The sequence below is a fragment of the Lissotriton helveticus genome, chromosome 7 (genome assembly GCF_964261635.1).
Source record: "Lissotriton helveticus chromosome 7, aLisHel1.1, whole genome shotgun sequence".
Taxonomy (NCBI): Eukaryota; Metazoa; Chordata; class Amphibia; order Caudata; family Salamandridae; genus Lissotriton; species Lissotriton helveticus.
The window spans coordinates 180,444,380-180,470,594 of record NC_136068.1 but is presented as its reverse complement, the minus strand read 5'-3'; the positions used below and the strand labels follow the sequence as shown (position 1 = coordinate 180,470,594).

The 26,215-nt window shown below is 45.3% G+C and overlaps 1 pseudogene across 1 annotated transcript in view; it reads left to right on the top strand.

The window, feature by feature from the left end:
- The window catches only part of LOC144768989 (uncharacterized), a 641,387-nt pseudogene that overhangs the window by 268,053 nt on the left and 347,119 nt on the right, over nucleotides 1-26,215 (top strand). Inside the window, exon 8 of the transcript XR_013598658.1 lies at nucleotides 15,251-15,270. The product of XR_013598658.1 is annotated as an uncharacterized LOC144768989 (transcript). The remainder of the gene's footprint in view (nucleotides 1-15,250; nucleotides 15,271-26,215) is intronic.

The following is a 26,215-nucleotide window of genomic DNA, read 5'->3' as shown; positions in this document are numbered from 1 at the left end:
TGCGCGTGCTCTATTTATTTAATAATAACAATACGGAAAAGTTTAATGAGGAGACGAGGACGTAATAACACTACAATTATACAGGGACCTAAATGTTTGTGGTTTGGTCCTCCTAAATATTGGTACCAGCGTTAGCAGAGGCAAATATGGCATCAATAAAGTTTCACATATGGGTGAAGTTTTAAAAACAGAAAAGGATGTTTATAGTAGTTAAAAGCAAAAGAGGGAAATGCAAAAAGGAGCTGCAATTTAATAAATTGTATAACTTGTGGCCGAGGCTGTCTTTGGGAAAATAGCACATGGTTTCATTTTTAAAAATGAACGCACTCAATTTATTTTATAATAACAAGACGGAAATGTATGTTTAAGTACGAAAACATGTATAATTATGAGACGAGGCTGCCTTTGGTGAGAGAGCACGTTGTTTTCCATAAAAGTAAATGGCAAGATGTTTAGTGTTATTGCCTAAATATGTCCCATATGTTGTTTTTTGTCAGAGATGTGTGTAGTGTGAGAGTTTGATCTCAGATAACACTGAAATGAAATTTCCACAGGGCTCATCAATATTTCCTAAGGTTTTCAGTAATGTTTACTTTGTGCGCATGATCGATGTCCGATTTGAAATAAGCCTTGTAATAAACAGTAGAGTCTGCCATGAACCTGACAAGGAGGAAGGGGGAGAAGGGAGGGGGTAGTGAGAGCAGAGAGCAAGGGGGTGGAGGAGCATGATTCACGCGCTGTAAGGCTTAATGAGCCATTACAGAAAGCCAGATGGCGGCTGTGCACGTGCACGCAAGCGTAACCGGAAACTTGAGGCCAGCAAAAGCATGTATGTGGTAGGACCTTTAAAAGCCCACTTACTAAATGTCTCACAGAGCAGCGCATGCACTGGCTCCGGCAAGACTTAAAAACAAGAGTTGCATCAGATGCGGAACGGGCCGCCAGGTGCCTCTGCCAAGTCAATCTTTGTTCCCAATGTTTACTTTCTAGTGCAAAAACATTACCCCAAACAACAGCATTGACAATGTGGTGCAAGAGGAAAGAGGATGATGTGTGAGGGGTGGTGAGGAGGGAGGGAAGAGGAAGAGACCAGTGAGGGTGGAGGGAAGAAGATGAAGTATGAAGGTTGATGATGAGGAGGGAGGGAAGAGTAAGAAGAATGAGTGACCCTGGAACAAAGGAAGAGAGCAGGGTGTCCCTCTCAGCTCACTTGCCTTCTCTTCAGGTGCTTGGTTCGGCAATGCCATCTGGTAAATGATGTCTGCAGAGGACAAGCCCTCAGAAGCAGAGTGTTGATTGCAGCTCACTCGCCTTTTTCACCAGTCCCAGCTCCTCCTTTAGAGCACCGTCTGTCTCTGGCTCCTGCCAGATGTCTCCACCCTGCAGGGGGCAGCCCTCAGCGTGATGGCTCAGTAGTGTCTGCCAGGGCTCGTGGTGCTCCCTACACAACTCACCCAGACTCTCACTGCTGTCAGCCCCTCAAGTCAGCACAATGAATGGACTCACACATCTGAGCTGAGCTTGAGTATGCACTAAGCACACATCATCTGACCACAACAGCACCCTGCCTCACTCCACCGGTGGCCAAGGACTCCGACTGGATCACGCTGCATGAGAGAGAGAGAGGAGGGCTCAGTAAGGAGGTTTATTGTCGACTGTAAAAAAGGGCTGAACATTCCCCCTCTGCATATAATTACATGGATGGGCATAAACCAAATGAGCGACGCAGCTGTTTTTTGGAGATAAAATTAGAAATTTCTGAAAAGCCTTATTAACTCTGCTCCGCCGGTATGTGGCGGAGAATTGCTATACTACGAGCTCAAAGTGGAGTGCGGAGTTGTAAAAGCGCCGCACACTCCGCCGGCGGAGCGGAGTTTGCTGCCCACATTTATAAATGAGACACACACTCAAGAATAAATCTGAGACCAATTTGCAAAAATATCACAGATTTTTATATCATTTTGTAAGGCTGAGTACTTTGTTCTAGAGCAAATACTTTTAAAGATATACACTTTCAAAGTTCATAAAATAATTCACAGTTGTGTGCAATTACGTACAATGATAACCCATGGGAGAACCTTTAAAAATGCATGTAAAAATGTACAGTCAGTTCTCGGAGTCACCTTAAGAGTTTAGGGTAGCAGCAGGCTGTTGTAAAGTATGATCGTAGTCACGAGGTTAGTCCAAGTAGAGGTTTATTTGTTAAGTTCCAAGATAGTAGTTACAAGTAAGAGATCAATTCAAAGCCCCACCAGGAGCAGCATCTTTGCTGCTCAGCCCACTCTCACGAACTGTCATTCTTCCAGTCCCACAGGCACACTAACATTCCACACAGTCATCAAGCATTCCACGGTTCCATACATACACACATGCATACTGGCTGAGCAGCAGACATGTAAGTACTACACAGGCCAAGGTCCAATTTTCCACCAGCGGTTCAATTGGAGCATTTCGGGTTCGGCCAGGAGCAGGCTGTTGAGGTTGTTGGTAGCTGGTGCACTATAAAGAAAGGGGCCACCTAAAAACACGCTGCACAGGAGGGCTTACATTTATGTCCGGGGGTCCCCATACAAGGGATTCGGTTGCAAGGGCCTCAGGACTATGGGAGCACAGCTGATTTGTCGGTATCCAGGCTGGGTGCAAAGCAGATAAGTCAACCAGGCTCTGAGCCTCAAGATGGTCTTCACATTCAGGTACAGGCAGTTTGCAGGTAAGATTTCTGGACACCTGGGTCACTCATAAATTTGATCTCAGGTATCTTAACGTCTCTTGACAAATGCTTGCTTTTTGAGTAGTTGGAGTTCGGATTGGATCCATTGTCTCCGTGTCAGTTGCAGGTGGTCTAGTACTTGCGGTATTGCTAAGGCATGGCTCTGGTAGGTCCAGGTGTCCTCTCACTCAGTGGGGATACTGATCTAACCGGCTGGAGCTGGTGTACCTCTTCTTGCTTTGATGCTGCGTCAGAGTTGCCAGGGAGCAGTAAGTCCATAAACTGGACTCTGCTAGTTAAGTGCCTGTGGTCTGCAGGGGAGTAGTTTCTCTACTCCAAGGGAGTTCTCTGATGATTGGCGAGGGGCTGGAAGTGCTTTGGGGTTCTTGGGGGCCTCACAGCATAAAGGGCGAGACAGCACACCATGATTGTCAAGTCCTTGTGGCAGCAGACAGGGTTTTGCACCAAGAATTTTGTACCATGTACTCCGTTCTCGGGTCAGCAGCTCTTGGTCCATGTATGTAATGTAATGTAATGTAATGTAAAAGAACTTTATAAAGCGCGGCTAACACCCAGCGGTTTCTTGTATCTGTCAAACCTAAAGTTCAGGGTCCAGGGGTGCCACCTAAATACTACATTTATGAATGTTACAGAGGTAGATAGGTAGTAGCCAATGGGCTACCTACCTTTAGGGTGTCTACACCCTCTATCTGACCTCTTCCTTTGGGGAGTGTGGCATAACCCTGACCTAATTGCTTACATTCCTCTCAAACAAGATGGAGGAATCTGATTAGTGGGTCCACATCACCTGCCCTACGTTAGGGGTGCTGCTGGCTGAATGTGGACCCACCTCCTCATCTAGCTCATTTTCCCACCTGTCCTCCCACCAAATGTGGAGCAGGACATCCCCCACTATCTGAAGATGCATGGGTTGCATTTCAAAGAAGGCATCACCTTTGAAGCTTCCTTCCCTTGAATGCCATTCCAGGCTGGAGGAGGTGTGAAGCCCATCTGCTTTGTTCCTGGCCTCTGGGAGTACAGGCTCTCATCTGATGAGGTCAGAAACATGTCTGGTGGTAGCAGACTGGCTAAGATTAGTCAGAGACCACACCTCTAAGGTGCCCTCTTACTAAATTCAACAGTGACATCAGTAGGGAATTATGAAAATTAGATGTTTGGCACCAAACATCCCTGGATATAGTGAAGCCATCATGGTGCTGGGGAACAAGTAAGGTGGATGTCCAGCCTTTGTGCTCTCTATGCTTCCCTGTGTACTTACAGTATCCAAGAATGGACTTAGACGATATGACCACACATGTGGTATAGTGCACCCTGCCTTTAGGCAATAAGGCTTGCAGTAGGGGTGACTTATCTATACCTCATTCAGTGTGTGTGGGCATGGCACATAGGGATGTGTGCTATGTCCCATATTTGGAAGGCAGAAATGCATAGAAAGTTAACAGGCAATAACAAAGAAAAATGTGATTTTTTTCAGCTAAATATGAGATTTAAAGGGGATTCTGGTTAGGAAAACGTTGGGGGTCCATGTAAGCCATTCCTCTCTGGACTCCCCCAGGTGTCTAGTTTTCAGAAATGTGTGGGTTTGGTAGGCTTCCCTAGATGGCCGCCGAGCCTGGGGCCAAACACCCAGGTGACCCCCCTTGCAAAACCAGGTACTTTTGTGTTAGGTAAGTTTGATGTCTTGACAATATGTTTTGGGCCCTTGCCTGTCACAGGTACTTGGCCCACCCACACAATCGAGATACCATTTTTATCAGGACATCCGGAGAAACACTGGGTGGTAGGAAGTTTGTGGTGGCCCGGTGATCCCACAACTTTTGAACACAAAAGTGAGGAAAATTTGATTTTATTAGCTAAGTTTGTGGATTGCAGGGGATTCTTGGTAGAAAAGAATTGGGAGATCCACGCAAGCCAGACCTCACTGTACTGCTCTAGGTGTCCAGTTTTCAGAAACGTCTCGGTTTGGTATGTTTCCCTAGGTGGCCGCTGAGCCCGCAACCAAAAACTGAGGTGACTCCCTCGCAAAACCAGGTAGTTTTGCATTCGATAATTTTGAATTCCCCACAGTACGTTTTGGCCCATTTCCTTTCGCGGGCACTAGATCTACCCACACAAGTGATGTACCATTTTTATCAGGAGACTTGGGGGAATGTTGGGTAGTAGGAAATGTGTGGTGGGCCAGTAATTCAACAACTTTCCCACACAGAAAAATTAGGAAAATTTTATTTTCTTTAGCTAAGTTTGAGTTTTGCAGGGGATACTGAGTAGGAAATTGTTGGGAGATCCACACAAGACACACCTCGCAGGACTGCCCTGTGTGTCTAGTTTCCGGAAATGTCTGGGTTTGGTAGGTTTCCCTATATTGCCGCTGAGCCTAGGACCAAAAACGCAACATTTTCCTTTCCAGAATCTGCTGCAAACTTCAAATTTAGCTAAAAAGTCACACTTTCCTCTAATATCCGTATGGGAAAATTGTGGGCTCACCACATGGCACAAATTTCCTACCACTCAGCTTTCTACTCGGTCACCTGATACAAATTATACCTTACTTGTGTAAATGGGCCAAGAGCCTATGAAATGGAAACGCCAAAACATATAGAGATTGAGGGGGCCTAAAGCATGTCCAAAAGGGCAGGTTTATTTATACTTTTTGTAGGCAGATGCTACTTTGTGCACCCAAACAAGTGAGGTATTATTTTTCTCAGGTGACCAAGGGGAATGCTGGATGGTAGGAAATTTGTGCCTGCGCAGTGATCCTACAACTTACCCACATAGAAATGTGAGGAAAATTTGACTTTGTAAGTAAATTTGAGGTTAGTGAGGGTTTCTGGGTACAAAAACGCAGATGGATCCATGCAAGTCACACTGCCAGCCAAGAGTCAGTACACGCACACCAACATCCATGCACACCACCAGCCAAGCGCTATCCACGCACACTGCCAGTGAAGCGCAATCCACACACATCACCAGCCAGGCGCCATCCATGTACACAGCCAGCAAAATGCAATTCATGCACCCAGTCATCCAAGTACTATCCACACAGACCACCAGCCAAGCGCCACCCAAGCACTCCGCCAGCCAAGCGCCATCCCTGCACACAGCTAACCAAGCAGGGCCGGACTAGGAACAGCAACCAGCCCTGGCAGATTTGTCCTCGACCAGCCCTGGGAGGGGGGGTATGTTAGTAAAAAGAAACGCTCCCGCTTTTGTTACTGGGGGCCGATATTGCAGCACTGCTGCAAACCCTGCCCCCAGTGACAAAACTGGCCCCAGGGCCAGAAAACCAGTCCCCACCCCTCTATTCCACCGGGGAAATCCCCAGTGCCCGCTATGGCCAGTTCGGCCCTGCAGCCAAGCACCATCCATGCACACAGTCAACCAAGTGCCAGTCCACGCACACAACCAGGCAAGCACCAATCTACACACACCGTCATCAAGCATGGATCCACGTACACTACTAGCCAAGTGCAGGTTCACACACCGAGAGCTAAGGGCTAGCCAAAGGTCAGTACACGCAGACCGTCAGCCAAAATCAAGCTCACACATACACAAACTCTCCCTGGTTTCTAGTGGTTTTCTGCCCACATTTGGGGGCAGATGAGACTAAAAATATCACTGAAACAGTCAAAATGTGTGCCTAAAAAAAGTGGAGTCGCCCTTGCCTATGGGGCTTCTCCCTGACATGCCCATAAACATATCGTTGGTGCCTACGGGCTTTCTGCCCCCAGGGGGCAGATTAGGGGCTATTGCCCCGATCTGCCTTCTGGGGAGGCAGAAATACTTTTGGGTGGTGGGGGCATTAGCATAACAATTCTCTGAAGCCCCCAACCCTATTTATAAAAAAAATACCATAATCCCAGGTGTCTAGTGGGCTTTCTTTCCCCCAAGGGGGACAGATCAGGGATTATTGGCCCATCTGCCTCCCGGGGGAGGCAGAGAGACTGTGGCCAACTATTTTCGGGGGTGGGGGGGGCAATGGCATGCCTATTCTGGGCAGCCCCCACCCCTCCGTATAATAAAAACATAATCCCTGGTGCCTAGTGGGCTATCTACTTTCCCGGTGGGGGGTGGGGGAGATAAGGAGATAAGGCACAATTGCCCCATCTGGCTCCTAAGGGGCAGAAAGACTGTGGAATTGTTGTATGGGGTGGGGGCATTGCCATACCCATTTTTGGGCAGCCCCCCTCCCCTATATAAGTAAGCAAAAACATCCCCCAGATCAGGAGCTATTGCCCCCATTTGCCTCCCCAGGGAGGTACAAAGACTGTGGCAATTAATTTGGGGAGATGGGGGCATTGGCATGCCCATTTTGGGCAACCCCCACCCCTACATATAAACAAAAACAAGCTCTGGTGCCCAGTGGGCTTCCTGCCCCCGAGGGGACAGATCAGGGGCTATTGCCCCATCTGCCTCCAGGGGGCGGAAATACTGAAATTTTGGGGTGAGGTGGGGGCATTGGCATGCCCATTTTGGGCAGCCCTCATCTTATAGACATACAATAAATCCCTATTGCCTAGTGTGCTCTCTGCCCCCCGGGGGGCAGATCGGGGCTGTTGCCCCATCTGCTTCCTAGGGGGACGGGGCAGAAAGACATTGACATTTTTGGGGGCAGTGGGAGCATTGGCATGCCCATTTTGGGCAGCCCCCACCCCTTTATACATAAAAAAGAAATCCCTGGCGCCTAGTGTGCTTTTTGCTCCCCTGTGCAGGCAGATCGGGGGCTATATCCCCCATCTGCCTCACGTGGGGGCAGAAAGTCTTTCGACTTTTTAGGAGGGGCATTTGCATGCCCATTTTGGCCAGCCCCCACCCCTACATATAAACAAAAACAAGCTCTGGTGCCCAGTGGGCTTCCTGCCCCCCAGGGGACAGATCAGGGGCTATTGCCCCATCTGCCTCCAGGGGGCGGAAATACTGAAATTTTGGGGTGAGGTGGGGGCATTGGCATGCCCATTTTGGGCAGCCCTCATCCTATAGACATAAAATAAATCCCTATTGCCTAGTGTACTCTCTGCCCCCCGGGGGGCAGATTGGGGCTGTTGCCCCATCCGCTTCCTAGGGGGACGGGGCGAAAAGACAGTGACATTTTTGGGGGCAGTGGGAGCATTGGCATGCCCATTTTGGGCAGCCCCCCACCCCTTTATACATAAAAAAGAAATCCCTGGTGCCTAGAGTGCTTTTTGCTCCCCTGAGCAGGCAGATCGGGGGCTATATCCCCCATCTGCCTCACTTGGGGGCAGAAAGTCTTTCGACTTTTTAGGAGGGTCATTTGCATGCCCATTTTGGGCAGCCCACAGCCCTATCGACAATAAATATAAAATCCCTTGTGCCAAGTGTGCTTTCTGCCCCCCCTCCCCCAGGCAGAGCGGGGGTTATTGCCCACATATGCCGCCGGCGGGGGGGGGGGTGTTTCAGAAAAATATGGGGGAAGCAAAAGCTCTTGCCCAAGGGGCCGCTCCCCCCCCCCATCGTGGCTAGTGGGTGGATCTCTGCTTGAGCATCACCCTTGTGAGGCATTCCCCAAGCAGGAATCCACTTGGGAGGGGTACCATTGGACAGGGGGTATTCCCCCCTTTCCAATGATACCTCTCCGGTTTGCCTCTGTGCTCCGAGGCAGTAAAACTGAAACTGAGTTACAGGTTTTCCGAAATGACGTCAGCGCGACTTGCGCGCCGATCATCATGTCAGAGAAAGTATCAGAACACCCTCGGGAGCTGGGGAAGCTCTATCCCAGCTCCTGAGGGTGCTTTGACTGAAAGTAAATCCCTCTGGTGCCCCCACCAGAGGGATTTCCTGTGCCATGTTGTCGGACACGGGGGAGATGTCCGGCGCACATGAGCACTTTTGCATCAGACGGCTCCTGCTCGCACGACACATGCAAGGGGTTAATAAGACTATACAAACAAAAATACCTGGATGTGGTCTATCCTTAAGAGGATTTCAAAATTCTCTTGGCATTTCCTTATTGCTGTACTAACAAACAAGGAAGAAAAGCTTGACCCAGATAATTAAAACAAAGAACTGATAATGAAGCCCATCCAATTGTTATGTAACCAGAGAGTTGTAAAAGTTGTAATGAAAAGAATGTCATCGACACAATGAGCTTTCATAACTACCTTTGTTGCACAATGACAGTCACATCACAGCCACTTATTGTACGGAACACCCATGGCAATTAACCAAGTCATGGTGCACTGAACGAGAAGCATGTGGCAATTCATGCTCTTGAGATGAACAGACTTGAGAGGAACCACTGTGAAGGGACCTACTGTGAAGGGACCTACTGTGAAGGGACCTACTGCAGTGACCTTCACCCTTGTTGTGTAGTTCCTAGTGATCTGTAGAATCTGCATTATTTAGACAAGATAAACTAAGGGCTTGGTGCCTAGAGTGGTTATGGACAGCCCTGCAGGATCTGTTGACCTATAGACCAGCTAGCTTACAGTGCCACAATAAGCCCTCCCCAACCTCGCCAGGGAACGAATGGACTCCGGCAACTAATGTACATGACAATCCTGATGACTTAAGTATTGTGGAAACACTACAGAATCTTTCACTCAGTCACTCATGCTTGCTTAGTCTCAGAGAAGTATACAGAGAACACACAGTGGGACGTTTTCAATATTCTTGTATAAAATAACCCTGGGCGGACAACTATGCTACGCTCGCGTAGTTGGGGAAGTTTGAGCTACTTCGCACTATGCAAATTGCACGTAGCACAGTGCGAACACGCGTAGCAGTAATTTTTTGCTTGCAGTTCTCAACGTCAAATTGGCGACCGCGAGCGAGCTAAATGACAACCCGGCGAGACTTTTTCCTCGTTCACGATCAGCAACATCAAGTTGGCGATCGTGAGCGTAGAAAATAAACCTCCCAGTGAGATTCTCAACGCGGGGAGGTAAGGTTTCTCATTGCTAGTGGTCGCGTATGCTCGCGACCGCCCGCGTTCAGAAACTACCAGTCCACGTTGAGAAAGCTTCCGCTCGAGTAAAAATCTACTCGAGCGGCAGAAAACAACAGCTAGCACTGTGCAAGGTGCTGTTTTCAATGATTGCACAGTGCGGACAAGCATCCAGCACTGTGCAATCATCCCAATTAGCGCAATATGCAGTTAGTGTAACGCTGCGCGTAGCTCACGTAGTGTGAAGTGCACTCTGCTTAGCGCTACTTCGTGAACTACGCCCAGGGTTAATATAAAATACATGTGCTGCAACGATTGGGAGACAGAAGCAAATAGAAGAGATTATGAGCACCAATAGAGTTAACAGTAGATACAATTTTTCCATGGTGCTGGAGCAATGAATAAATGCAAACATATATGCAAAAAGATAATCTAACATACTCTGCGATGCGGACCCTACTCTAAGTGTACCTAGAGTGTGTATGGGTGTAGACCCAGGAATCCCCCCCCCCCCCCCGGACAATCCCACCCCATTACCTCAAGGGAGAGATTGAAGGAGCATGTCCTGGCCTAGAGCTGGGCACCCCTCATGGAATGTCAGACCGGTGCGTGGTGATTTCTCAGCATGCAAGGATCTTCTTGTCAGAAGAAGTGCCTCGTCAACAAATCTATCAGGATGCTTATTATTTATAATAAAAAGCAGCCTTTGCGATGGATTCTAGGAGGCGACAGGGGCGGTTGTTTTACTTGGTGTTATCCCCCTGAGGACCGTACTTGGGAACCTGCTGGTTTTGTTCACGCTCCCCGGTTGGTTAATTTGTTTCGTCGTCATCACCCTTCTAAGGCCCGGCCTGTGGGTGGTCTTTTGAGGGGAGGTACTGTTGCGATCTGATTGTTGTGAGCCTGCGTTTTTGGGATGATTCCTTCTGTTCTCTTTTGCGGGCAGGAGTCTGGGCGAGAATTGCTGGCGGGATTCATTGCGGGCGGGATTCACGGGTGGGACTCGTGAGCGGGAATTGCGGGCGGGACTTGTGGGTGGGACTTGTGGGCGGGAAACTCAGGGCGGGAGGCTGGATTACGGAGCGAGTTGGAGGGCGGGATTCTTTCATTCCGTAAGCTAACTTGTCCATCCTAGTACTGTGGTGGGTGGGGGTGGGGCCTTGGGTGGTTTTTAAGGGCCTTTCACCTTTTTTTCTGGGCTTAAGGTTCACTTCCAGTTTTCGGCCCTGGAAGCACTTCGGCTTTGGCGTCCTGGCGTCCTGTTGCTTTGATCCTCTTACCCTGCTCTACTGCTGATCGTCTGGATTCCTGCTGTCTGCTCTTTTTTAGACAGCTTTCTTCAAGGAGGGATTTGTCTGTTTCCAGCTGCAGCAGACTATACTACGGAAATTAAATCCCTGCAGTACGTGTTATGTTTACAGGAAGCGTCTTGGGAGGAAATCGAGCAGTGGATTTTTGTGGACTCTGGGAGAGTTTGTTGTCTTCATTTTGGAGAACCTTTTTGTTTTCTTTTCTTCAATGCAGTGGGAAGTTTTTGGGACTACATTATTTTGGATCATCTGGTTGCTTTCTTCCTAGCCAAGCGGGTTTTTTGTCACGCGCTTTGCGGTGTTCTTTTTTCCCCGCATTACTGGAGGATTTGGTGTTACGGGACATTTCAGGAACACACACTAGGATACCCCCACAATAGTTTTGAGACCTCTGGATCGCCTTACATACTGTTGGAAGACACCACACTCATCTCTGGGTATGTTTAGGGGAATGTGGAAGGGGTCTCATCTGCTATTGCTAATTTGTGAACGCATTGTTGCCTGTGGGTCTATCCTGTTCTTATTGTTTGTTATTGTGTTTTCTTCCTACTGCAGTTTGTTCCTGGTATGGAGATGTGGTATGGCTGCAGTCTAGAGGCTGGCCGCATGAATGTCCATACACCTGTCCATCAGTTACCCTATCCGGTTCTCCCCCTGATGCCTTGCCCGCTCTTGTGATCTTTATTGAGTGTCTCTCTAGGGGCCAAGGCATTGTGGAAGGGGGTGGATCGGGTTATCTTCGCTCCTGTAGTACCTGTGATTCAGGTGAGCGGTGCCGTAACAGTTAGATTAGTGATGTTATGGATATATACATAGCACTGTATCCTCATGGATGAAGATAGGACAACATTTGTACCTAGTGCGTAGAGAGGCCTAGTACATGGTGTTCAAGGCATTGTGAAATGTTGTGCGAAGCTGGATGTGAAAACAAAGTTGTTTCAGAGAAAATAATCCAACGCAAGAAATTTGAACTACCCACGCCGTGAGGGGAACGGCTGCCTCATACCCTCTGCACATCACCTCATCTTGTTCACCTTGTTCCTTCACCATTGCCGGGAGGGAAACGGCCAGGCTGAGAGACATCCTCTCCCAGTGGGCAGCACGTGGCGCCAGCGAAGGGTGTCAGCAGAGGGCGCCAGAGACTCTTAAAGCTAGCAAGGCCCTCCCGCAGCTAAGGACGCAAGAAATTTGACCTACCCACGCCGTGGGGGGAACAGCAGCCTCATACCCTCTGCACATCACCTCATCTTGCTCACCTTGTTCCTTCACCATTGCCTTGAGGGAAACGGCGGGCTGATCTGCAGCCGCACTGCCGTGAGGGGAGCAGCCAGGCTGAGAAACATCATCTCCCAGGGGGAAGCGCACGGCGCCAGAAGAGTGCATCAGCAGAGGGCCCCAGAGGCCCTTAAAGTCAGCAAGGCCCTCCCGCAGCGTGGACGCAATAAATTAGAACTACCCACGCCGTGAGGGAAACGGCTGCCTCATACCCTATGCACATCACCTCATCTTGCTTACCTTGTTCCTTCACCATTGCCGTGAGGGAAACAGCGGGTTGCTCTGCAGCCGCACTGCCGTGAGGGGAACGTCCAGGCTGAGAAACATCATCTCCCAGGCGGAATGCGCAGCGCCAGCGGAGGGCATAAGCAGAGGGCGCCAGAGGCCCTTAAAGCCAGAAAGGCCCTTCCGCAGCGCAGGAATTGCCTGCCGGGGCAAAGCCCGGGCCAAGGGCGGGCCCGTCTACGCCGGTAAAAGACCGAAGAAGGCCGGGCTGGGCCATACCCCTTGGTCCATCTTTTTCTTGCCATTTTTCCACCACAGTGTGGTAAGACTAAACAGACTGTATATATGTCGAAGTGGATCATGAATTAACTGTCCACTAACTTTCAATAGTACCTGTTGGATGATTGTCATCCTGATTTTATCATAAGCATCTTTGTATTTTAGTAAATAATTTGTTGAAGTTTGGATGTTATATTTATCTGTAAATATCTCAATTGAGGACACATAACGAATATAGGTAGCCAGTTGTGCTATTTTTGGGTGCCAGTTATTATATCGATACACGGATTGCACTGCTGGATACAGGAGTATTCTGCCTTGCAATCCCAACTTAATTTAAGGCTACTGTAAGCCACTATATCAATTACATAGTTAACATAACAGCTCGGTAATAAACCATTAAGGTAGTAATGGGGAAAAGGAAAGTAGCTGAAACAATGACAGAGAGGAAAAAGATAACAAGGACGCAAAAAATGGCCAAATCGGCAGCCGAGAACTGCGCCTTGGCCGCTATCGATGATTTAATAGAAGAGGTGAAAAACATGCTGTCTAGAGGAAAAGAGACTAGTACCAAGGGAAAAGGTAAAATTCCATCTTCTATAGTAGGAGGGAAAAGACGCTTCCGGTAAAACCAAGTAGCCCAACTATTATTGTCCACCAAGCACACAACAAAACACTTTCACGATTACCAACTGCATTACCTTTAAAGCCAGGACTGGGTATTGGTATGATACCCTCTCCTAGCTTGAACATCTCTGATAATATAGATAGGAATCAAGGCAATTTGAAATGTGGAGAGATCATAAATGTAGAACGTTGGAATAGATATCTACCCCTAGTTGACAATTTGGAGGAAGTCGAAGAAGAGCAAACATTAGGGAAAGACGGAACCAGCCCGACTAATTTGAGTTTAATTGGGGAACATACAACGGGAAAGGCACATGATAGCCATACACTTGTGCTGGACCTTTACACAAAACTAAACACAGTCCAAAAAGAGGTTCTGACACACAAGAGAATGATAGAGGCACTAACAACTCACTTATATAGTGATTCAGGAGTTGTAATTAATGCACCAGGGGACCAACAACAAATAGGAAAGAAACCCCATTATTCCAACATGGAGAACCAGGTAATTAAATCACCGACTAGAACTACTTTAAATTACCCCCATAACCCGATATCAAATCAGAGTAAGAACCTGATCCCAAAGCCCCACCCTAATTCTACCATGGAGAAACACGCGATTAACAATCACGATTACTGGAGACCACCCATGCTAGAACAGCAAATGCAATGCGCAAATCCAAACCTAGAAATTTTACACCCAAATAGGGTATCGCAGGGTGTCCAAGGTTTTGGAAGGGGGCATAGGGGATTCGAGGGCAGAAATGGCAGAGAGCAGGCATTTTCCCTTCCAATTAGGGAGGAACATAACATGTATAACGTGTTTCTCACCAATGTTCCGAGAATAAAACCGGGTGGTAGAGAAGAAACGGATTCCCTTGTAAATAAAGCTATACATTGGATTAGGAAGGAATGACAGTGTCTCTCCATATTAAGATCAGATATAAAAAATGCAGAACGGATCCAACAGGATAAGGGGGAATTGGACGATATTAGGTTAACATTCTACTCCAAATCTATTGCTGAGAATTTAATAACTATGAACCTAAGAAATCATGCCCTTTTAATTCCAAAATCAGCATTAGGTAAAATAAAACTGGTACATCCAGCTGTAATCTTGCCATATATACCACTGGGGGGCAAAGTAACCTTGAAGCTATAGATTGACTTCATTAAGAACAGAGTCTGTGCTTCCCAGGAAGGGGGATCCTGTCCCCAATGGTTCAGGCTGGAGGGGTAACTGATTTTGATGACCAATCAAATGTGGAGATACCACATAAAGGTGAAAGTCTTGATGATAGATTAGTAGATAATATTGCACAGCCAGAAGGGCCTGAGTGTGCCCTCATTGTTGGTTCCCCTATCAATAAAACATCATGTATAATATCTGATTGTGATCGCCCAACACCATACCCACAAGCTCAATTCAAAATTGAGAACCAGATTGGCAGGACTATATTGAATGCTTTCATTTCTGCCTTTTTCAAGAGACCTGGGCACGGGAACCATTATTTAAAGTAGGCTATAGGACATTCAGTATGGAGGCCCATCAATCAGTTAGATATAGACCATCTGGGGGCATCTTAATTTGGATAACAAAAGTATATAAATGCTTCCATAAACATCCTACCTACTGCTATTCATGACATCTTGCCTTGAGTTTTAAAATCCCAAACAAATCCTGGTTACAGCTGTTTAATATATATATATATATAAGACCAAGAGAACGTTCAAAAGAATCACCAATAATACAGCATTTGGAAGAAGCCCTTGATTCTATTCATTCTAATGGGCTCACTGTAATTGGAGGTGACTTCAACTGTTGTTATGAACCTTTGTCTGGATTGAATACAGTCCTTGAAGAAGAAGATCTAGCAATGGGTATCCCATCCTTAGGGATAGAAAAGACCATCGGATGCTCTGTCTCGGCACTACAATTATTTAACTTTACTGTAGAGAAAGGATTAAGGTCATGCAATGGTAGAACTTCCTCTGACCTCGAATGTTCTAGCACCTTTTCGAGAGGCCTCTCCTCTTTCGTGATAGAGTATTTCATGGTAAGTGTTGCCCATTGGGATCATGTGCAGGACTTTAAAGTGGATGGGAGAAGAGAAAGCGATAATTTCCCTTTGTGCTTAGATCTTTCGGGGGAACATTTTATGCTACACCCACTGACACAAGTAGGACTAGACATAGAGGTCATACAGCCTATAATTAGTAATATTAGGAGGGCACTAAAATGGCCATATATACTGAAAAAGGTAGAACCCCTCACATGCATTTATAACGTTTTTGGTGATCTAGTATTGCTCTTTTTAAAAAAGTGCCCTGAATCTTTATCTATAACACTGATCCCTCAATAGTTGCTAGAAGTTATAAAACCCCATCTAACCAAACTAGTGACTGGGAAGATCAAACATCCCAACAAGATTGGGTCATTAAACCTATGGTTTAATAAAGAATGTGTATTGAGCAAACAAAGCTTAATTAGGGCATTGCAAAGTAAGGACATAATCATGATTAGACAATCAAGGAACATGTATAATAAAGTCTTGAAAGCAGCTCGCAGATATTGGGAAGATGCAAGTTGGGAAGAACTTATAGCAGCTTCAAAGGCAGGCGATCCATTTTTGTTTTGGCAGATTATTGCAAATGGTAGCAAGGCAAATAACTCAGCCCAGGACTATAATTTGGACCCCTCCACTTGGCATGAACATTTTACTCGCCTATATGCACTTCCGGCTTCAATGGCTAGAGAGCTCCCATGTAGCATCGAGGACCTTATGTCATCAAATGAGATTGTACCACTACAATTTAGTGTAGAAAAAAACCATGCTGGCCATATCGGCAATTAAGCCATCAAAAGTTCTGGGCCCTAATAAGATTTCGGGTGATCTGTTCAAACATGCACCCGAGGTGTGGGCACCATACATTAATCTCCTATGCAATGCAATCGCTAGAGGTCAGCCCATTCCAGAATCCTTGAAGGGCCTGGAGATCATCCCGATATATAAGAAGGGTAGTAGGGACGCTAATTATAGACCTATCAGCTTGATAGACATATTGCAAAAGGTCTTTGCCAGACAGATTCTAGATAGGTTAAATGACTGGATGCTTGTAAATGACATACTGTCCCCATGCTAGGCAGGCTTTAGAAGGAGGACAAGTACTATAGACCAGGTGTTCAGGCTGATAACTATAGCCTGGAAATACACAAGGCTAAGATCTGGTCATTTATATGTGGCCTTTCTAGATTTAAAGGCCGCATTTGATTCAATTCCAAGAGACCTATTATGGTTACATTTATTACGACAGTGGGTACCAAAAAATATTATAGTCCAGTTGGTCAGACTTCATGAGAACAACTTTGCAAAAGTGCGTTGGAGTAAAGGGGTGGAACTCACAGACGAGGTACCAGTCATGAGAGGTGTGCGCCAGGGCTGTGTCCTGGCTCCAACTCTGTTTCTTTTATATGTTAATGGCATGGTTCAGTTCTTCCAAAAATCGAATCATGACTCCCCGAAACTAGGAGGGAACCACATCTGCGCACTAACATTTGATGGAGACACAATTTTGCTGTTGCAAACGCCAAAGGGCATGCAAAATCTTTTAAACACGCTCGATCAATATTGTAAATAAAAGGGGCTGGAAATAAACCCACTAAAAACTAAATACATGACTATAAGGCCCCATAAATGTTTTAAGAATAATATAAAGCTGGATGGAGCAATTTTGGAGCGTGTCTCTAATTTTGTTTATCTTGGGCTAACCATTGATTCCAAACTTTCATGGAACCCACAGATAATGAAATCTAGATCAATTTTAACACAATATGCAGCTCCAGTTATAAAAAAGCTTCACGCAACTACCACTAAGGTTGTTACACCAGCCCTAGAAGTTTATAAATCCAAGGCCCAAACCGCCGCCTTATATGACTCAGAGGGGGGGGGGAATCACTTTCAGCATTAACTACGGGGGAAAACAAGATTCTAAAGAAGTTTGCTGCTCTCCCACAAAATACACCTATGATCCCCCTGACGCTCGACCTGGGCATTAAGCGAATTGAGCATAGGGTAATTTGGATGACTCTGTCATACTGGGTAAGAATATGGACCACCGAGGAATGGCAAACTTATAGATCAGCGTTGAGGGAACTAATGACTCTTGATATCCATGTCACCTTTCCTTGGTTGGCTCATATTCGTAAATGGTTTTTGGACCTGGGTTGAGCAGGTTTTGGGAATAGCCGAATTTGTTGACCCCTGATTCCAAACGTGAAATTAAAAGCATTTACTGGAATTTTATTCTGCACAGTGTCACTTTAAATTGTAGATCTGGTACACTTACCACCCAGTTTTTGCTGTTTAAAATAACTCCCTGCTTTGAATCATTTTTTGATGAGATCGCACCTTTACTTGCCATGGTATTGTACCTGAAATTTAGGTATGGTACTCTCCAAATAAAGTCATTTAAATCCAGGTGTGGACCAAGGCAGGTAGAAGAAAGGGATTGTAAGTGCCACTTGGGAAGTAAAGAGGACATTGCTCATATCTTATTTTTCTGCTCGGTATATGAAAACCCCAGAAAGAAATGGATAAAACCCTTGGGAAACACACTGAAATGCTGAAAACTGACAGCTCCAAGCTCATTGTATTTGGCACTAGCAGATTTCTATTGGCTGCTAATTTTATTAGGATGACGGCAAGGCTTAAATTGTAATCTTATGAATTGTAATAACATTGTTTTAACTTGAGGGCACCTTAAGAAATTTAAATGTGATTTTGTATCTAGTTAATGACACCAAAACATTTTTAGTGTCGAAAATCCCCTCTTTTATTACGATATGCTTTAGTTGCTCTGACGGAACTGAATTTTGTACGTTGTACCTTATGGAACGTTTCTCACTGCTGCTTGCTGTAAATACTAATTTTTATGTATTGCAGCAGCATGCATAGGTGAAACGTACTAATGATGGTTAACTATTTGGCACCCTGCGTTTGCACTTTATGAAATCAATTGAATAGCTGCTAACCGTAAAATACCTTATTATATGTACTGTATTGTAACTAACAGGAGTTTATCTGACACTGTGTATTTCGTATTTTATCTTATCATATTCGATGTACTGTATTGTAATTGATAAGAGGACAAATGAATTGTATATATCAATTCTTTTTCTTCCTTTTTAATAAGGTTATTGTATTTATTGTTGCTTTGATGATTCTGTGAATCGAATAAAGATGCTGAAAGAAATAATCCAACATTGTCGTGCATGCACATGTGTGCAAAAGTTCATTGCTAAGATGTTATTTTCTAAGACAAGGTAAGAAATAAGCTGCTTCTCTATGTGGGCCTAACTGGGGAATATAACACCCTAGGAAGGAAGCCACCCATTCAAAACTCTGATTTCAAATTTCTGACCAAACCTGAGCTAGATCACAACCTCACTGGCAGCCTGACTGGCCAAGTAGGTATAATTTTTTATTGTTATTTGTTTAAAGAGATCCCAAAAAATTGAAAATTACCAAATCAGGGAAGTATACTTTGCATTAATGAGTGTAGAACACACAAGTGCTGCAGTAGTGGGATCAGCTAGTCCTAAATTAGCCAATGTTTTACAATAGCAGTTAACCTGCTGTCCGGGGAACCCTGGGGGTCAGCAACACTTCATCAAGGGATATGAGACTCCTTAGGAAAACAAAAATGTTAACATAATAAAAAAAAGTATATAAATAAATAAAGCAAAATGTAAAATTGAAAATGTTAAAAGGTTCCCTAAATGTCCTGGAATTTGAAATTGAAGGGTATAAATCCGTGTCCTTAGATTGATTCGCAGGAGCAGGTCAAATGCATCAAACAGAATGCAATATGGATAGTGGGTTGCTTCAGTTGAATTTATTCCAAATTATCGATTAAAATGAAATATTTTATTTTTATACTAGCAGCCCGTCCCGACTTTGTCTGGGTATGAATTGCTGCCGGCTAGTGGTATATTGTTTTGTAGGATTTCGTTTTGATAGCATTTCTTATCTGTGACAGACCTGTGAAACGCTCTGATTCACAGTGCACTGCTGATGCACTTATGAGTGCGCGTTCAGTAGTGTGTGAACTCGAGTGTCCCTACTTTCTTTTTCCTTGCAATATTATATTGCGTGAACTCGACAACATGGCATGAGCACAATTTACATTACAGAAGAACACATTCATTTGTGGTAGGCACGGGGAGACAAAGCGATTTGCCTGGAATCACAAGATGTTGAGCTGATGCCGAGATTCGAACGTAGCTCCCCAGCTCTAAAGTTCGCAATTATAGAACTTGTGGCGGGAGGTGTGTATAAAAGTGTATGTCGGTGCTGGCCATCAATGAGAGAGACCTGTGCATTTTTCAAATCGGTGTTGAAAAAATATGAGTATGTTGCTGGAAATGTGGGCCGCCGTGCCACCAATGTACTTACCCGGGGAGGGTAAACACCCATTATTCCGCAACTTTCTTTCCCCATACCATCACTCCGCATACTTTCATTACGAAAGTACCATGACTCCGCAATGCCATTATAACGCATGGCATTACATTTTATATGCTTTTACCACGCATACATTTACAACGAAATTCGTTGTAAATGCATGAATGGTAAAAGCATGTTTTTTTATGTTTAGATAAGGTAAGTATGGGTATTGGGGTATATGTTTTAGGGTACTGAGGTATATATTTTGGGGTATTTTAAGGGTTCAGATATAGTTTTGGGTTATGGGGTACAGGGGTAGTTTTAGGGTTTAGGGATAGGTATGGGTTTTGGGGTACAGGGGTATTTTTAGGGTTCAGGGCTAGGTTTGGGTTTTGGGTATAGGGGTATTTTTAGGGTTCAGGAGTAGGTTTGGGTTTTCGGTTACAGGGGTATTTTAAGGGTTCAGGGCTAGGTTTGGGTTTTGGGGTACAGGGGTATTTTAGGGCTCAGGGGTAGGTTTGGGTACAGGGTTTTGGGGTACAGGGTTACAGGGGTACAGGGTTATTTTTAAGGTTCCGGGGTAGGTTTGGGTTTTGGGGTACAGGGGAATTTTTAGGGTTCAGGGGTAGGTTTGGGTTTTGGGGTACAGGGGTATTTTAAGGGTTCAGGGCTAGGTTTGGGTTTTGGGGTACAGGGGTATTTTAGGGTTCAGAGGTAGGTTTGGGTTTTGGGGTACACGGGTATTTTTAAGGTTCAGGGCTAGGTTTGCATTTTGGGGTACAGGGGTAATTTTAGTGTTCAGGGGTAGGTTTGGGTTTTGGGGTACAGGGGAATTTTTAGGGTTCAGGGGTAGGTTTGCATTTTGGGGTACAGGGGTATTTATAGGGTTCAGGGCTAGGTTTGGGTTTTGGGGTATGGGGTATTTTTAGGGGTTAGGGATAGGTTAGGGTTTTGGGGTACAGGGTATATTTATAGGGTTAAGATGGGTTAGTGTTTAAAGGTGTTGGGGTATTCTAAGGAGTAAGGGTGGGTTATGATTATGGGGTGCAGGGGTATTTAAAGGGAGCAGGGTGGACACCCGGAGCTGGAATGTACAGAACCTGGGAAGAAAAAACAATGAAATATTGGGCACAATGCTCGCTTTTTTTTCCCGTAATCCCGCGCCCCGAACACGCCCACGACCCAGCACACGCCCACAGCACACGATATGAGACATGGCATGAAGGGCGGAACGTACCACACGCCCCCAGCGTTTGTCACGAACCCACAGCACAATGGAGACACGCCCACAAGGGACTACTTTGCTGGCACGGTTCTTTTACCTTTTAAATATATATGGTGGGTGTCTGTATAGCCTATGTCCTTCTGCTGCAACTGCCCTTTCCAATGCTGTATTGGGTGTTGTGATTGGTGCTGTGGTTCCTGAGATTACCCGCCTCAAAGTTTTGGGCTCTCTCTTTATTATATTAGTATAGATTTGTTTGTGAATTAAATAAAATATTAATCATTTGTGTATTTGTTGGATGAATACTTGTTCCTGCATATTTAAGCATTGTTTTTGAGGTTCAAATCATCAAAATTGCTTACATCAGGGTTCCCTTGCTTCAAGGAATAATTCTGTAGGGGTCCCTGGCTTCCAAATAGGGGGCCCTAAGTCTTTATAACATCTAACATCTCCAGAAGAAGAACAGCTCAGAGTTAAAAAAAACCTGAAGAATTATATTTGAACTGGACTTCCCGGGAATCAAGAAAGGATACCAAGACACCTCGGGCCATACTGAAGCAACTAGAAACACTGAAGTTTTCTCCCACCTCTCTCAAACTAGACATTTTGTAAACAAGACAGAATGGGGAAAATGCAAAAAGAAAGCATAGTGCCCAAGGGTTTAACAGCACACCTATCACTTAGGTTTCTTTCCTCCTACCCTTGAGCAAAATATCATAGAAGAGAAATTGTCTGGATGAGAAAAAGATCTATTACTGGATACCCATATTTCCAGCACAGAAAAGAAAACACTTTGCGCTCAAAGTTGAAAACATGGCTTTTTTCCCTAATCGCAGTGTGCTATTTAGCTGACAGGGAGTGGTGACAAAAAAACAGTTTCATGAAATGTAGTACTGTGGTGCCCTGTTGTGGGATCTTTGTTAGGACTTTACAAATGTCCAACTTCATTTAATTTGAAAGCATGAGGGGGTAACCCCCACTCTATCAGGTGTTCAGGACTCCTGATCACCTCAAAACAAGCTACTGGTATATTCATCAGGTACTCTCACCAGTACATTCAGGTCCTACTACAGACCACAGCTGCCAAAAGTCCGTTTTCTTCTCCTTGTACAAGCTCTTTCCTGAACGTTAGTTTTGTCAATCAGGGAAATGCAATCATTTACATTCAGAGGGTTCCATCGATCCGCTGTCTACATATCAAATGTTTGCCCAGCAACATTAAATAAAAAACAAGCTTGGACTTTTTTGGGCCCAATGGACAATCATCTTTCTTGTCGATAACAAACAGAATTAGCTTCAGGCCTACCTCTAGTTTTTGGTTTATGGCAGCTGAGCATAGATCACTTTCACCAATCGAGTAGTTTGCCAGCATAGGGCAATTCACAAATGTAAGGAAACAGGCTTTTAGCTGATTTCCCCACATGTTCTGCCCCATGTGGACTACTAGCTGTTGGGTTTTCGACTCTGAGAGTGCACTGTGGTCTGCCGACCAGACCTCAGTGCCAGTGTTTTAACTCCTTACCAAGTATATGCCAAATTGGATGTCCCCAATTGGAACGCACCACTGAATTACTTGTAAGTCCCCAGTATATGGTACCCAGAGTTCCAAGGGTATGTAAGGCAGATTGTCCACCCAGGGTTGCAGCACTGTTTGTGCCACCCTGAGAGTGACAAACATAAAAATGGCTCCCAGCCTGCCACTGCTGATTGGAAAGGCAGTGTTTATACTGCTAGTTCAACTTTGCCATTTAAACTAATGACAAAGTCACAACTTTCCTTTATAATATATGTAAGTCTCCACTACGCAAGGCCTATAGAGACCTATGGTAGGTAACTGTATATTGTTCAGCAAGAAACATAAGTCACAATGTCTTGGCATCAAAACCCTTAAATTTGTCATTTTGCTCAGGAAAAATCACAACTTAGAAGTAGGATTGGGTGAAGAATTCTGCTCCGCCAGCATAGTTCTCAGAGTTTTGAGCACAGGCTTTCAAAAAGCCCTGACAAGTGACGCGGAGTGCAATTTTTTTGTTCGAGAGGCTCACCAATGTTAAGTTGCTGAACGCTCGGGACAAAAAACACGCGCTAGACCTCCTCCCCACGAGATTACCCAACGTGGTCAGTTGCAACAGGTTGCGGCCGCATCCTTTTAGAAATCTGCCCCTCACACTGAGGATCCTTACACCAGAATAGAATGTCTACCCGAGAGGCAAAAAGCAGCATTACCCTTTGGTACGACGCATAGTGCCATTCGTGCTAATTTTACAGCGTGGGACAAACATCAGTGCGAGCAATAACTTAGCAGACTTCGCCGCTGGCAGAACTCTGCAGAGGGCGCCTGAGATTGTTTGATGCTTCATGGAATTCCATCTAGTAAAACTTTGCGAACTCCACCCAGGCCTAGTTAGTAGCTTCTTGGCTAACACTGAGTTACTGTTACTTGCTGGCGTCCCAGCCAGGTTAACTTCTGAATGGGACTTCCTAACTGGGTACTGTACGGTATCAACTTAGTTGTGGCATTAAATCCAACTTGATGCCCAAGTCAAAATTAATGTCACTATTGAAGTTAAGCAACTTTCAGAAACTTGCCACTCTGTGTTCCAGCTGGTCCGGTGGCCTCAGAGGCTCTGGCCAAAGACAGCTTTCAGCTTGCCTGAGGAGATATGCAAACAATTCCCTTGGTTTATGAACAAAGGTAGCTGCTGCAGAGCAAGGTGTTACCTCCCCTCTCAGGAAGACACTCGGGTGTTAGTCCAAAAGGCAAGTTTCAAAACGGAAGCCGTCTTTGAAGGGCAAATGTTGATAACACTTCTGAGCAGACTGGTTTTTGTTCATGTAGACAAGTTGGAGACAAGGACTGAGGGGGACAACTTGTCCCCAACCCAATTTACCTGTGGGCATATAGCCCCAGTTGCGTAACATAGGCCCCCGCAGCCCCTGCGGTAAGGGAGGGCCCAAGCTCCAGAGGGCCCCCTCAGCACAGTACCTTGGCCTGGGAGCTGACTGACTCTGCAAGGGGTGCCCTCTACGTAGTTTGCAGAGAGGTCCCTCAAGTTTTGTTACACCACTGTATACCCCTTAGGAAGCCACAACTCTGTGATGGGCTAGCAAGCTCTTCAAAATTTAAGAATGGAAAGAATATTGCACTCTGGGAATGCCAAACGCCACACATCACTGGAATTTTGACACCAAAAAGGATTGGACCTATCAGCCCATTGGCTAGTGACCACGTTGTCACCTCGGGGCTCTTTCCTGGGATAAAATGGGCTCTCCCTGCACCCCGGACCTCAGTGCATATTGGATGTGGGGAAAGGACCAAAGAAACACTGCCCTTCTCTCCTTGAAACTGCACAAAAAGAGGCTGAACTATCAGAAGCACAGCACCAGATGCACTTTGGGCTAATGAAGTTTGGACTGTGCCTGAGTCTCCTCGCTCGGGGAAAAATGTATTCCCAGCCCCAGATTGAAGCAGTGACTCCAAAGATCAGTTGGTTGGCTGCCTGGACCAGCACCAGGGACATTAAAGCTGAGAAGCCCACATCAGCAAAGTAGTAGCCACTTCTGAGGATCCATAATAGTCAAAATATATGCACCTGAGTCTGCTGGACCTGGAAAAGCTGTCAGATACCGGATTGGTTACCCAAGAGGGATACTAACCACCACCAAGGATATTTTCTGTGACTGTGGGTCAGGAGACTGGTAGCCCAGCCTCAACTTGCTTTCTACTGTCTCAAAGAGGGTGTCGTGGGGCCCGAGTTTTGAGGCCAAAGTTACCCCACATCACCAGTGAATCGAGGAATCACACACAACTCTCCCCAGTCGACCACGCAGCATCAGGAGCATCTTTGAGCATCTTTCATTATGCATCTCCAGCATCACGACGACTCCATTGTAGTCCATGGTGATCATTTCCTAAAGAATGGAACTGGACTGGAGAAGTACCTGATGGCCAGGTAACTTTCCAAAGTAACCTTACTGGCCTCGTAGACCACAACCTTGTCAGATTTGGTCACCAAGTTCTCTTTTAAACTTTTCAAGAGTTTTTTGTTACCCAATGCTTGTTTGAGGTTGTATTTTAAAGTATTTCTATCTTCAAAATTCTGTATCTCCGGACCCCTCCAGTGGATATTGATGATCAAATAACCTATAAATTCATGAAAATATACTATTTGTTTTATAAATTGTTTTTTGTGTCTCTTTCTTGTTGCTTCACTTTCTATTACCATTGCTTGGTGCTGTTAAATGCTTTACACTAAGTTCCTTTGTCAAGCCTTGCTGTTCGAAGCCACAGCTACCCAGGGTTGAGCAAAGTTGATACAAAAGGGTCTGACTGGACTCAAGACAGTTTTTATGAGTATATTCCATGATGCGGCCCTAGGGTCATATCATATAATGCGCCCAAATCCTCACAACAAACATGTTAATCATCCACCTCTGAGTTTCTGCATTTCTTGTTTAGTTCTGTCCCCATATTCTTCCACTTTGACATCTTTTTTGGTGACCAATACTCCCTGTGCATCACAAAAAAGATAATTCTGCTTGAAGGAACCTAACTAATTTGCATAAGAATAAATCAAAGGGTACTTGCCATTGATCCTCCAAGTCTTCTTCAGGCAACAGCAAATTCAACAATGATGGGGAAGGAGAGACTCCAAATAGTCTGTGTCACACATGGGGTGATACAACCTTGCTATTTTCTGTTCTTACCCGCTGGTCTAGGGCAGCGACTTTTGTAAGCTTTCCCAATGTACTCACTCTCCCCTTCAATCTTGGAAACCCATGAGACAAGCTGGATATATTTCAAATTAGAGATTCCTCCCCGAGTTATTTAGGAGAATTATTGCAATAATTTTAAACCATTACTGTCCATGAGAACCTCTCATTTAAGAAGGTTTGATGTCTTGAGGAGGACGTTGTTAAAAAATTGAGGGCGTTGTTAAAAAATTCCTGTGGTTCCCGCTGAATTACACAAACATCAATGTTTGTCTATGCCTTTGTAGAGCTCCAGCCTTCAACACTTTGAATTTAATGATCATTTAACCTTCTTGAAAAAAATGGGCACAGTGAAGCCAGTATGGGCAATTAAGGGGTATTGTGATGAGGACAAAATACATATCGAAAAAGAAATACATTTAAAAAAAAGAGAACATAAAAAAAATTGGGATTCAGACAAAAATTCTAAGATGACAGAAACTG